This window comes from Helianthus annuus, chromosome 8 (assembly GCF_002127325.2).
Source record: "Helianthus annuus cultivar XRQ/B chromosome 8, HanXRQr2.0-SUNRISE, whole genome shotgun sequence".
Taxonomy (NCBI): domain Eukaryota; kingdom Viridiplantae; phylum Streptophyta; class Magnoliopsida; order Asterales; family Asteraceae; genus Helianthus; species Helianthus annuus.
Window position 1 is genome coordinate 61,607,347 of NC_035440.2, and position 13,258 is coordinate 61,620,604.

Here is a 13,258-nt window from a genome sequence, read left to right on the forward strand (position 1 = left end):
TTAGGAGACTCCTTATGTTGGGGCTCATTTTGATCAAGAACTTTAAAGGTTTGTTCTATGGCGACCTCTTCTTCAACAAAGTGGTCAATCTTTTTACTTGTATCGGGTGGCTCATCTTCATCTTCAATTAAGGGGTCATTGTTGCCAAAAGGATATTTCATTGAACGCTCAAGATCTATGCTCCTTTTGAATGCCCCTAATTGAAGAGGTAGATTATTGAACTTCCGGTTTTTCAAAGCTTCGTGAGTTTTTACAAAAGGTCCTCCCAACACTAGAGGAGCGTCATCGAGGATGACAAAGTCCGTTGGGATTACCATTTGATTTGTTTGAACCAAGACATCCTCAACTACACCGATTGATTTTATTACTCTCCGATTGGATAGAAAAATGGGTATTCGAAGTGGAGCAAAATCACTAACACTCAATTTTCGAAAATGTAGTTAGGCATTATGTTAACACAAAGATCCTTATCAATGGTGACGTTACTTATAAATGAATTTTGAAAAAAACATGGAACCGGTGTAATGTTAATTTCAAAAGGATCTTCTTTTATTAGCGAAGTTTGATCATTAGTTAACTTAACACTTACCATTTCCTTAATTTTTGCGTTAGTGTTTAACTCTTTTAAAAACTTAGCATGAGTTGATACTAAAGAATGATTTTCAAAAGAAGGTGACAAGAGATTAATTTCTTCAAAATTAGACTCTTCTTTAATTTTAACGTTATCTGCCTCACCTCTTTCGTTGTTTAACTCATGTGTTGGTTTTTCACTTATTTGTTCTTCCATTTTTAACTTTTCAACTATCATTTCTTTATTTAATTCTTCTCTCACGCGGGACTCCTCTACCCTTGCGCGAGATTCTTTTATGTATCGTTCGATAGTTTTAAGTTTTTCTATTATCCTATCGGCCACTTCAGTGATAGAGAAAGGATCGGGATCCTCAAAGCTTGAATCTGGTTGTTCAATCCTTGGTTCCTCATAGTACTCATATGAAGTAGATGGTTCACACCATTGTTCTTCATTGTAAGCATATGATGGATAAGGGTCGTAATTTTGTTCTTCATAGTACTCATATGAGGTGGGTTGTTCACGCCATGGTTCCTCATAATAAGAGTATGAAGGTGGTGGCTCATATCTTGATTCTTCAAAGTATGAGTATGAAGGTTCATACCTTGGTTCATCAAAATATGAGTATGAGGGAGAAGGTTCATACCTTTGGTCTTCATAGGAGGTGTATGAAGTCGATGGCTCGTACCTGGGCTCCTCATAATAGTTGTATGAATTGGATGGTTGAAATAAGTTACAATATTGTACCGAGTGCGGGTTACCACAATTAGTGCAATAGTCTCTCATGTAATCATCCTCCTCATAGGTGTAGTTGTAGCCTCCTGAGTATTGATCCATAGGGATCACTCAACAGACCACAACCGAGTCTCGGGATAAGAAAACAAAAATAAAGGTGGAAACAGAGGCTGGACACGGTCCCGTGTTCAGTGGACACGGCCCCGTGTCCAGGATCTGTATCTGGGCGTTTTATTAAAGGTTACTGGTCTTGTTGAGCACGGGGGTGTGTTCAGTGAGCACGACCCCGTGTTCAGACTCTGTATCTGGATGGTTAATGAAAAATATGCAGCACGGCCCCGTGTTCAGTGAACACGGCCCCGTGTTCAGGCTACTTCAAATGCAAACTAAACTAAAATGCAGAAAAATGTGCGCGCGTTTGGAAAAAGGTTTTGAAAAACTGATTAGGCCGTCGATTTTAAGCTTTCTTAAAATCCTTGTGTCCCCGGCAACGGCGCCAAAAAATTGATGTGCGTTAGGTGTAATATAATTTAGATATATATATATTAAGTCCTTTTTACACTTTTTAGCCAAGTTTTAAATTTATAAAACACGATATTTACTAACACTAAACACACATATGGGCAAGTGCACCCATCGTGGACGTAGTACAGTGTTGGTAAGATACCGAGGTCGTCCAAGGACACAAGAGCTTTTAGTACCGGTTTATCCTCAAAGTCTAATCAATCAAAATGTTAGAAAAAAGGTTTTTAAACTAAGAAAATAAAATTAACTAAAATGCTGAAAAATAAAATAAAAATAAAACAGATAGACAAGATGAATCACTTGGATCCGACTCGTGTGTAGTGTAACCTTTGATTATTTTCGCACTTTTGCACTTGTTTATGAGATTATCTTAGTTATTGTAGTAGGCCCCTCTTTTGAAGGGACGTTACCCTCAACCCAGTAGTTTGAGTCAGCAAGGATACAATCCTAAAGGGTCAGATTATTGAAAGATAATTAATTAAGTTATTAATGCATAATGTGGTAGGCCCTCTTTTGAAGGCGACGTTACCCTCGGCTAAGTAGTCTGAGTCAGTAGGGATACAGTCCTAAGTAGCCGGGTTAAAGTTTTAATAGTAGTTTAGCTTATGAGGGGGTCAAAGAGTTTGGACCCCCGCCATCCAATACCTTTGGGTATTGAAGGAGGTCCTACTAAATTTGACCCAGGTCCTTTGCAGGATCTGTACACTGAACAATGGCAAGACTCTTACCAAACCGTTCCCTTAACCCCCGACCAGGTAGCCAACATACCTCCATATAGACCGTGGAGATATGAATGGTGAAAATCTTTTATTTTATATAGACAGTAAAATAATGCCAAGACACCACGGACAAACGATAAGGAAGAATCACCTTCAACATAAAAACTAGTAATTAAAGTCATTAATACAAAACCAATTAAAAAGTGCAAAAGATTAAAAATAAAAAGTATTACACTAAACACTTGTCTTCACCAAGTGATGTAAGAGACTTAGGCAAACATGGCCTTTGATTGTCAAGAACTCTTACGATCAATCTTGGATCCCGAGACGACTCACACACTCTATGATGGACAATGGATGATGGTGGTGGATGATGGTGTTGTGATGGTGGTGGGTGGTGGGTGAAGTGTGAGAGAGGTGGTGTGCCAAGGGATGAGTTGCAAGAGCTCCAAACACCCCTATTTATAGGCTGAACAGAAGCTCGGGCACGGCCCCGTGTCCGCTGGGCACGGCCCCGTGTCCATCTGCGTCTCTCTCTTCATTAATTGCAATTCGCAATTTCAATAAATGCGTCTCCAGAAAGTTGACCACGCCCCCGTGTCCGCTGGGCATGGCCCTGTGGTGGGCAATAGAAGCTTCTATGAGTTTGTCTTTTCTGCTGACACTTGGGCACGGCCCCGTGCTCACTGAGCACGGGGCGTGTTCAGTCTTCTGCCTTCTTTGTTTTGCTTGGGAAGATGCCATCGGGAGGTCGGGCATGCCACTTTTGTTCCTTTTCTTGTATTTATGTTAGATTTAGCTGTCTTTTTGCTTCTTTTGTTCATTTGAACTCATTTAATCCTGAAAATACAAAAGGAAGACAAAAGCACACTTTTTCCAACATTAGTACTAAAAAAGGGTTAGTTTTATGCCACAATTGATGTAATTTATATGTTGCATTTTGTGCTCATCAGTGATAAAGTCCCTAGGAATTTTATACCACACCCTGTAACCTAATGGTGATTAGCGTCATTTAATGATGAGATGTACGTGGCTGTTAAGTCACTACACTTACTCTAATTGTAAGTGCAAAAATAAAAAGTACAAAAACTGTTGTAAAAAGAAGATTTTTTTATTAACAAAAGGGTTTTATTTCAATAATAGAAATAGAGGGATCTTAACTATAAAATTGAGTTATAGTGTGACAACTGGCACAAAACCGGTAATTTTCGTACTATTTTAATAATTACTCATTTCCTGCATTTATGTGTTTACACGTCAACATTACATGCTTATTCGATATGCAATTGAATTCATGCATGTTTCATATATTAACTGTCACATTATACCACAGTTTAAGCGTTGCGTCAAATTGGTTAGTAAGCTCACTGGTCAGACAAGCTACGTCAGCATGACAACAGAATACAATCACACAATAGATTGAGGACTTAAAAGTAGGTCCAACATCAAAAACACATTGAAAACTAAGTAGGTGAACAAAGGTTAACATAAACACTTTCCGGAAGCTAAAACAGACACTAAAGAGTACCCGAAACGCACTTTAAATGCAGAATTCTGCAGAAATTCAGCAAAAACAACATTTTAACACTAAAATACTATGAAGAATTAAGGTTTAGATGACTAGAATAACTTATAAAGTGTCGGGAATGAAAAATGTCACAAAAGGTACTTCATACCTTGTAAATTCACAATTTAGCACTTTAACGAACCGATAACCAAACGATTGACCGGACACTACCGAAAACACCAAACATAGACTCGAAGCATTGTTTTTATGACATAAAGCTAGTTATGGTGATACAACACCATAAAAATTATCAAAACACATAAACATACTTAACCTTCCATTTAACCTCCTAATTTACATCTTCCACCTTTAACCTCCAAAAATTACAATTAGCCCCCCCCCCATGCCATGACCGGCCCCAAAGGTGTAACACCCTAGCTATTATTTTAGGGTTTTCGTATTATTTATGTAAATAAACATGTAATTATAATTACATATACATTGAAAAATACGGTTAAATTAAAACATTTTCGGATTTGAAACAATACAATACAATATGTATAAATTCGTCGTTTTTAAATGACAACGAAACCATGTACGGAAGCTTGTATCTTGATCGTGTTCGGTTCTTCAATGAGCTTGATCTTCATCCGGGACATCTTGGCATTCACCTATGATCAAAACCAACTTAAAAGTTAGTTTCGATATCTTAAATAATAGTATAATCAAGTTCTAGTATCGAACAATCAAAAACAAAATAAAATTTCGGAATTAAGTCTATCGCGCCACGCGACAGACTCCTCTTGATCTTTCGTGTGTCGTGAGCGCCCTCGCGTGTCGTGCCAGTATTACTGCTCCCTGTCGCGTGTCGGGGGGAGATGATTTTCCAGCAGTTTTGTTGCTGAAACCTGCATTTTTCCCAGTTATAGTTTTAATCGTAAAACGATCTTTAAAGTGTCATAACTTTTTATCTACAGGTCCGTTTTAGGTAATTCTTTTTCCTACGCGTTTGTAATAAAAATACGCATCAATTTATCCTATTTTTCGCATATGAAACCTGAATTATAAACGATTAGTTTATAATTTCTTATTTCATTTATTCGACCCATTTGTTTTAAAAGTTTACAACCTTGTTTCTAATTAACCATTTAGCATACATCAACATGCTTAACTCAAAATCTATAGTTCGGGTTTGTAACTTTTATGAATTACGCGGCTAGTAGTCAATCTATGCGCATAATTCTTTTGACCCGTTTCGAAGATTTAAAACTTCTAAGTTTAAATATTTCCCTTTTGTTATGCACAATCCAATTTATACTTATCTATAACTTACATTATTATAATGCACGTTCTTAAACGGCTCATAAAGACCGTTTACCCGGTTTAGCGTTCATGGGTATTTTGGTCAATTTCAGTCCCTCATTTTACGACGAAGGGCTTTCACTAATATTTGACTAACATATTACTTCTAAATATGATTTAAAATATGCGAACCTGGCTCGGGTCAAGTATTGACCCGTTTTAATACCTTGCTTTAATGATTTTGCTAATTTATAGCAAATGCAAATTTCCGTAAGCCATTCTTATCCTGTGAGCATTAGACTCGACAATACTAGTTAGTCGTTATTTGTCAAATGGCGCTAAAAATCGCCATTTAACTCGTTTGGTCTAAACTACCAAACATTTTGCATTTGTATTTGAATGGTATATATATTTACCATTTCGTTATTTAACCCATTTCGGCTTACGCTGTAGGGTATCTTTAACTTTATCTTACGTTTGTCGTCACGCAATTAATTACCATTTTATCCCTATCATTATTATGAGTTATCCCATAGGGCAACATTTCAAAACTCATTGTATGTTTGTCATTCCATGACTATACCACCATTTACCCATTTTTACCATCCATTATGATTTTCCATCGTTTTTACTTATTCCGAGCCGTATCAACTACCTCAGAAAACCACATTTTAACCATTAGCTTAACATATTCGTAACCCTTATAATGATTAAACATACTATAAAAAAGAGAGGGTGTAAGCTTTACTTACCTTGCATCCAAAACACGCTTTTCCTTTACACTTGATTCGTTTGACCCGTTTCCGTTCTCAGCCTCCACCTAGCTTGTCAAGCGTCAAACTATCACCATAATTTGTAAGACGGTTAGATTAGTCATTATCACATATGGCTATTCCGTCTTACGAATTCTATGTTGAATCTACTATTCGACTTCATCATTGGTTGATACGACTTATAAAACTCATTTACCCTTAATCATACAAAATACAATTTGCGTTCAATAACTCATTTAGGCAAACCCATCTATTATCAAAGACACATTATTCATTAGACAACATCTACGGGTTTTCATCTATAAATGAAACCCCTTCTTATCATGTTATTAGGTGTTCCTACGGATACCAATCAAGTCAAATTCTACATACAACCGAGTAGACGCGCGATTTCACTTAGGCATTTTATCAAACACCTACTGGGCATAATTTTTTACACATTTACAAACTAGTTCATAACTAGTTATTTCTACCAAACATAAACATAAATTTTGATTCCATTATGTCTAGCATGCATACTATTCTCAGATTCATCTTATGTAAATCAGTTAACACCATTTTGATAGTCAAAATTCTAGGGTTCATCTTATTTCTACAAAACCCATTTAGCACATAATCGGGTGATCATGAATTCACAATTATGAACATCAATTCAATAAGTAAATGACTAGGGTTTACTCCTAGACATAAAATCATTCCTAATTTCATCCAAACTTCGATCATGCAAGCTAAAATTTCGATTTCATGTTTTCACCTAGAACTCAAGGTGAAACTAAACAGCAAAATTAGGCATACCTTATGATCCTTTCACGAAGGTGATCATTAATCTTTGCTTGGATTTCGTTTTGGAACTGATTTAGGCCTTCAATTTGATCAAATTGTATGAACTAGGGTTTGAGAGCAAGCTTGGTCGCCCCCCTGTGTTTTGTGCGATCCACACACACACACAAGTGTGTGTTTGGAAATTTAATTTTGTTTTAATTAAAAACTAGTTTGATTTTTAACACCTTTTGCCCCTCATCTATTATTGGGTTCTTATTTTAGGTGTTTTTAACCCACTAACATGTTACTACAAGACTTTCCTCCAACTAGGTTATTTTTATTCCTAGTTAGCTCATTTTTATTTATTACCGATATCGAATTATAATATAAGGTTTACATTTTAGGGTACGACTCAGTTTATTTTAAGTACCGTTATCTCGAGCTGTTTATAAACTTTTATTTCCTCAAAAGTTTTCGTTCAACTTTTATTTAATATTAGGTTTATTTGTATAGATCCTAATATTTACCGCGTTAATTTCACCACTAACGGTATTTTTTACCCGTTCATAAATATTAACGTGGTTTGATTACCAAACCCGTTTACGGGGTGTTACAAGTCTACCCCCCTTAAAGAGGTTTCATCCCCGAAACCTTATTTGCGTAGTTCTTTGGTTTAAACCAAACGGACTTGATTTCTTTTTAAAGCATTCATTCCTTTTGGTCAATATTTATCGTTCGGATTGACATGTATGTCTCTCATGTGTAAGTCCTTACGAACCGTAACTTTCATCTTATATTTCTTATCTTGTCACCTATTTGACCGAGTTGTCGCTTGACCACTCAGTCGCGTCAGTCTGTTAACAAGTTTATTCCGCGTTTGTCTTATATTAACAAGCTCTTTGTATTTCTCATAACGTTTTCTTGACTTTGAAAAGTTTTACCGGCTAGACTAATTAGTCGCCATCACTTCATACCCCGTCACCCAGGTATACTAATTTGCCATCTTCGGCCTTATGTGTGTTTAATTCGCTCAATGTTGGCTCTGATACCAACCTGTCACACCCCGATTTCCACGTGTCTCACCGGTGGGCCCGGTGGGGGATTACCGTGACGATGTTGGCAACAATATAGTCAAACCACACAATTATATAATGCACAGCGGAAGCTTAAGATAAATATATAAACTTCAACCTCTGGTTGTAATATCAAATGTATTACAAAAGTTGAATATATCCACAGCGGATCAAAAAGTAATAAATATTGTTCATTCAGATGCAGCATCGAGTTTGCGAGACTATGTACGATGCTTAGGACGCCTATACCAGCCCATTTCGTATAGTACCTGCACTTAATCTTTTTGGGGAAAATACGTCAGTTTACACTGGTAAATACATTCAACTGACACATTTGAAAATGTTTATTTAAATTGATTTGAATGCACAAGGCACAAACTCTTTTATAACTTGGGAAAATTATTAAAATCTTGTGAACGTTTTACATGTTCTTTTATGCGTTCAGTAGCCCGGGTCGTGCCGGGTTAAAGATTTATAGACACACCACATTGCGTAAAACCGTAGTATAAAAACCAACGGCTACGTCTTTTAATTTAATGTCGACAATATATACCGGGTGTACGCCTACACCGGGATGTCGATGGTCATGGCCATTTCGTAAAATGATGCCAAGGATATCCGGGACAACGGTCATTAAACCCCCCAAAGGCTTTTAAGAAACAAAACTGTTTAAATGAGCCGATCATATTATTTAATTAACCACCTAAGCGATGGAAAAATATAATGCTCAATCAAGCGGTATTAACATACCGTAACCCAAGCCCATATAGGGGAAATAAGTTAAAGTATTTACCTTTGCAAGTATATTTCCTTAATTTGGATTAAATCACCGATAGCTTTTACTGGGGCTCCTAATCTGAAACGAAGGTTTTAATTAACCTCTTAGAATCCTAACGAGTCGTTATAATGGCCGTAGCCTAGACCGGTTGGTTCCGATATGTGAATACGGTTTAATCGCGTGAAAAGGCGAAAACCGAGAATGGAGTGCGATTCTGACCCAACAAGTTCAGAGACTTGTTTTATATGGGTTTATGGTTCACACTCTGGATTTTGGGGTCCAAATAATATAATTTGACCCGTATCGGCTAATTTATGAAAACTAGTTTCATAAGCCGAACCGTGCGCGCAATAGGCGAAACGGTTAACCATGAGAGTCGTACGCTTATTTCCTAAGTCAATATGCCTTAAAGAGGTTGTGGTATCAGTAGGATACCTTCCGTGATGCCCGTAACGAGTTTAAGTTAATATTATGCCCCGTAGGGACTTTTCGATCATTTTAAAGATTTTAAAAGGGCTTTTCGAGTTCTACAGGAAATCTGAGTTTCCCGAACAGCTTATAAAGCTTAAAATACTTTATTTATTATTTAAAATCAGTAGCAACTGGAATCGGGTCAAAAGACCTTGTAGAACTCATGTTTTGGCCGAAAAGGGCATATTCGGTATTTACCGAACCGTAGCCATAACCGCAGGTTATGAGCGAGGTAAAAATTATTAAAAATCTTTAAAATTCCCAAAATATTATTTTAATACAGTGGGTAAAAGTTTTGGTGACGAAATCTTGGTTTAGATAGGCGTTATGCTAATCGCGCCGTTTATTACAAAAGTTTACTTTAATTGCGCCATTTAGCATAACTCTCATTCTAGACCTCGGATTGACGTGAAACTTTAAGGACATGCTTATAATTTAATAAGCAAGGTTCTGGTCCGTTCACATGTCCGAAATACTCGTTTTATTTTCAAAATGGCGTTACGGTCAACTTTTAGGCGATTAACGGAAATGCGTAAAAGACTCGGATAACTCACGAACCGATCACAGAGGTTTATACCATCATGTAACCTGGTCCTAAGAGAGTCCTAAGGTATGTCTATACCTCACTAAAACGGGTCAGAACTGAAGTCAAAGCAAAAGTCAAACTTTTGCAACATTCGGCTCCGAACCGGGTCAATATAGCAAATGATCGATTCAAACGAGCGCAAACAAGTTTATTTACTTAATATCATGTTTCATGAGTGTCAAAACAGGTTTCTTAGTATGTACATTACAGATTATGCATAAATCGCTAAAATAGCTTTCTGTTGACTTTTTAACCGCACGTTTGACTCGATATTTGACATAGTTAGAGTGGTGATCAGGGGGAACCCTTTTAGAGGTTTAATACCCACATAATTACCTACTCAAAACTACTTTTGATCCGTCATAAGACTGAACCATTTGCAAGTTATTGTAATGACAACCGTTAGTTACGACGGTTGTGTTTATAAGCTATAACTATGGAAATGTATGACCAAAATGGTTATGAATGACTTACATAAGTGGTAACTTGCTTAGAGAGCAGTAGAGAATGCTAGAGGGCCTTTGGAATGATCAGATAGAAGAGTTTGAAGTGTGGTGAACTTATGAACCAAATGTGCTTATTTATAGTGTTCACAAGACCTCAAGATCATCACAACTCAGTCTACATTTGATCATGGATCATGGGCAGGTGTCCCTAAGTGATATGGGTCGAGTAGGGGGCACCCATGCTCCATTAATTGGTTGTTTGGTCGTTCAAAGGCTCCAAAAGGCAAGATGTTACAACTTTCTGCATCTGGGCGTCTAATGCGGCCCGCATGGGAGTTCCATGCGTTTATAATGCGGGTCGCCTAAGATTTGAATATCAGGCGCGTATCTTAGGAAGCTCGCGGCCCGCCTCAACTTAACCATAACCATCACGCGGGTCGCGAGAGGCCTGGTTTTCAGAAATTTTAAATCTTTTGAAATGATTACGAAATCCTGGTAATTAATAACGAAATCTTTCGTAATGATTTACCTGACCTTTCGGGTTTGAAGGGGTAACTTTGCGGTTTGGCCCTCGGTTATTTACCGATAGGGGCCTCGTGTTATTTACCCGCGTTGTTAAGTCCCCGGTTAGTTTATTAATTATTTGGAAAGCCTTAACTTTCACTGTTGACGCTTTTAACCCTTCTCATACGAATTTGAGTATAACTCTCTCGTTTTAAGACGGAACTTCGCGGAATTTGTACAGTATATTCTAGTGAGCGTATAATACTGTTACGAAGCCTTGGGAACGTTAAAGGGTCACTCAGAGGTATAATTAAACATGTTGACATAGTTAACCCCTGTAACTCGTAATCTCTCACTTTCTTCCGCGTTTCGCTTCCGTACGATTTATGATTTATTCGTTTGAAGGTACAAGCGTTATTTAGGGTTACTATACAGTATATTTACCCTTGTTGACATTTATAACCCTCGAATTTACATACTTTCAAGGTTTGTCAAAATTAGTCCTTTATTAAATACAGATGCCACGTGTAATCAAATGACACGTGTGAACACATTATTGGACGCAAAAATTCGAGGTGTTACATCCTCACCCCCTTAAAATAAATCTCGACCCGAGATTTACTCAAATAAATAGGGGTACTTTTCTTTCATTGTGTCTTCGACTTCCCACGTATATTCGGGACCTCTACGAGCATCCCATTTGACTTTTACAATCGGTACGTGCTTTCTCGAAGTTTCTTCACCTGTCGATCTTCAATCGACAAAGGTTTTTCTATAAACTTTAAGCTCTCATCTATATGCACATCTGTGTGTGGAATCACCAATGATTCATCGGCGAAGCACTTTTTGAGATTGCAGATGTGGAACACATTGTGAATTCCATTGAGCTCTTCAGGCAAGTTCAACTTATAGGCGACTGACCCGACCCGTTCAATGACCTCAAAAGGTCCTATGTATCTCGGACTCAGTTTGCCTTTCTTGCCGAAACGCATCACCCCCTTCCAGGGTGATACCTTAAGCAACACTTTTTCACCTACTTCGAAGTGAAGATCCTTACGTTTTGGATCAGCGTAGCTTTTCTGCCTATCACGGGCAGCCTTGAGACGTTCCCGGATCTGGACAATCTTGTCCGTTGTCTGGAAAACAATCTCTGGTCCTGATAATTGGACCTCTCCTACTTCCGCCCAACAAACAGGCGATCTACATTTCCTACCGTATAATGCCTCGAAAGGCGCAACCTTTATGCTGGTGTGGTAGCTATTATTGTAGGAGAATTCGATCAGGGGTAGATTCTTATCCCAGTTACCGCCTAAATCGATTGCACATGCACGAAGCATGTCTTCTAGCGTTTGGATAGTACGCTCACTTTGACCGTCCGTCTGTGGATGGTAAGCCGTACTGAAGTTCAAACGCGTGCCCAAAGATTGCTGGAAACTCTTCCAAAAGTGAGACGTGTACCTGGTATCCCTGTCGGAGATAATAGTCACAGGTATGCCGTGTAAAGCTACAATCTTATCAACATAAAGTTGGGCTAACATATCGGAGCTATACGTCTCCTTGATGGGTAGAAAATGAGCTGATTTAGTCAGCCTATCGACTATGACCCATATTGTATCGTTTCCTTTCCTGGTTTTGGGTAACTTGGTTATGAAGTCCATAGTTACGCATTCCCACTTCCACTCGGGAAGCTCAGGCTGTTGTAGCAAGCCGGACGGCTTTTGGTGCTCGGCTTTGACTTGAGCACAAGTCAAGCACTTTGCTACGTGGGCGGCTACAGACTTTTTCAAGCCTATCCACCAATAGTTCGCCTTTAAATCTTGATACATTTTGTCAGCACCAGGATGGACCGAATATCTGGAACTATGGGCTTCCTGGAGGATAACATCTCATAGTCCTCCATAAATCGGAACCCATATACGTCCGTTCAGTCTAAGGATTCCATCCTTGCTAAGAGTCAACTGCTCCTCAGTGACTCCTAACTTTTCATTAGGATAATTAGCTTCCAACACAGCCTCTCGCTGTGCAGCTAAAATCCTCTCAATTAAATTGTTCTTGACCTCAATGCTCTTGGCATTTCGAATAGGTTTTACCCTTTCTTTCCTGCTTAAGGCATCAGCGACTACATTCGCTTTGCCGGGATGGTACCTGATCTCGCAATCATAGTCATTCAAGGTTTCCATCCAACGGCGCTGCCTCATGTTCAACTCCTTCTGGTTGAACAGGTGCTGGAGGCTTTTGTGATCAGAATAAATCACGAATTTAATACCATAAAGGTAATGCCTCCATAATTTCAGTGCAAATACAACGGCACCCAACTCCAAATCATGGGTGGTGTAATTCTTTTCGTGCACCTTTAATTGTCGTGAAGCGTAGGCAATAACCTTGCCCTTCTGCATAAGCACACACCCCATGCCTGTGTGTGATGCATCGCAGTAAACTACGAATTCTTCTGTACCCTCAGGTAAGGTCAACACAGGTGCGTTGCTTAGCTTTTGCTTCAGTATTTCGA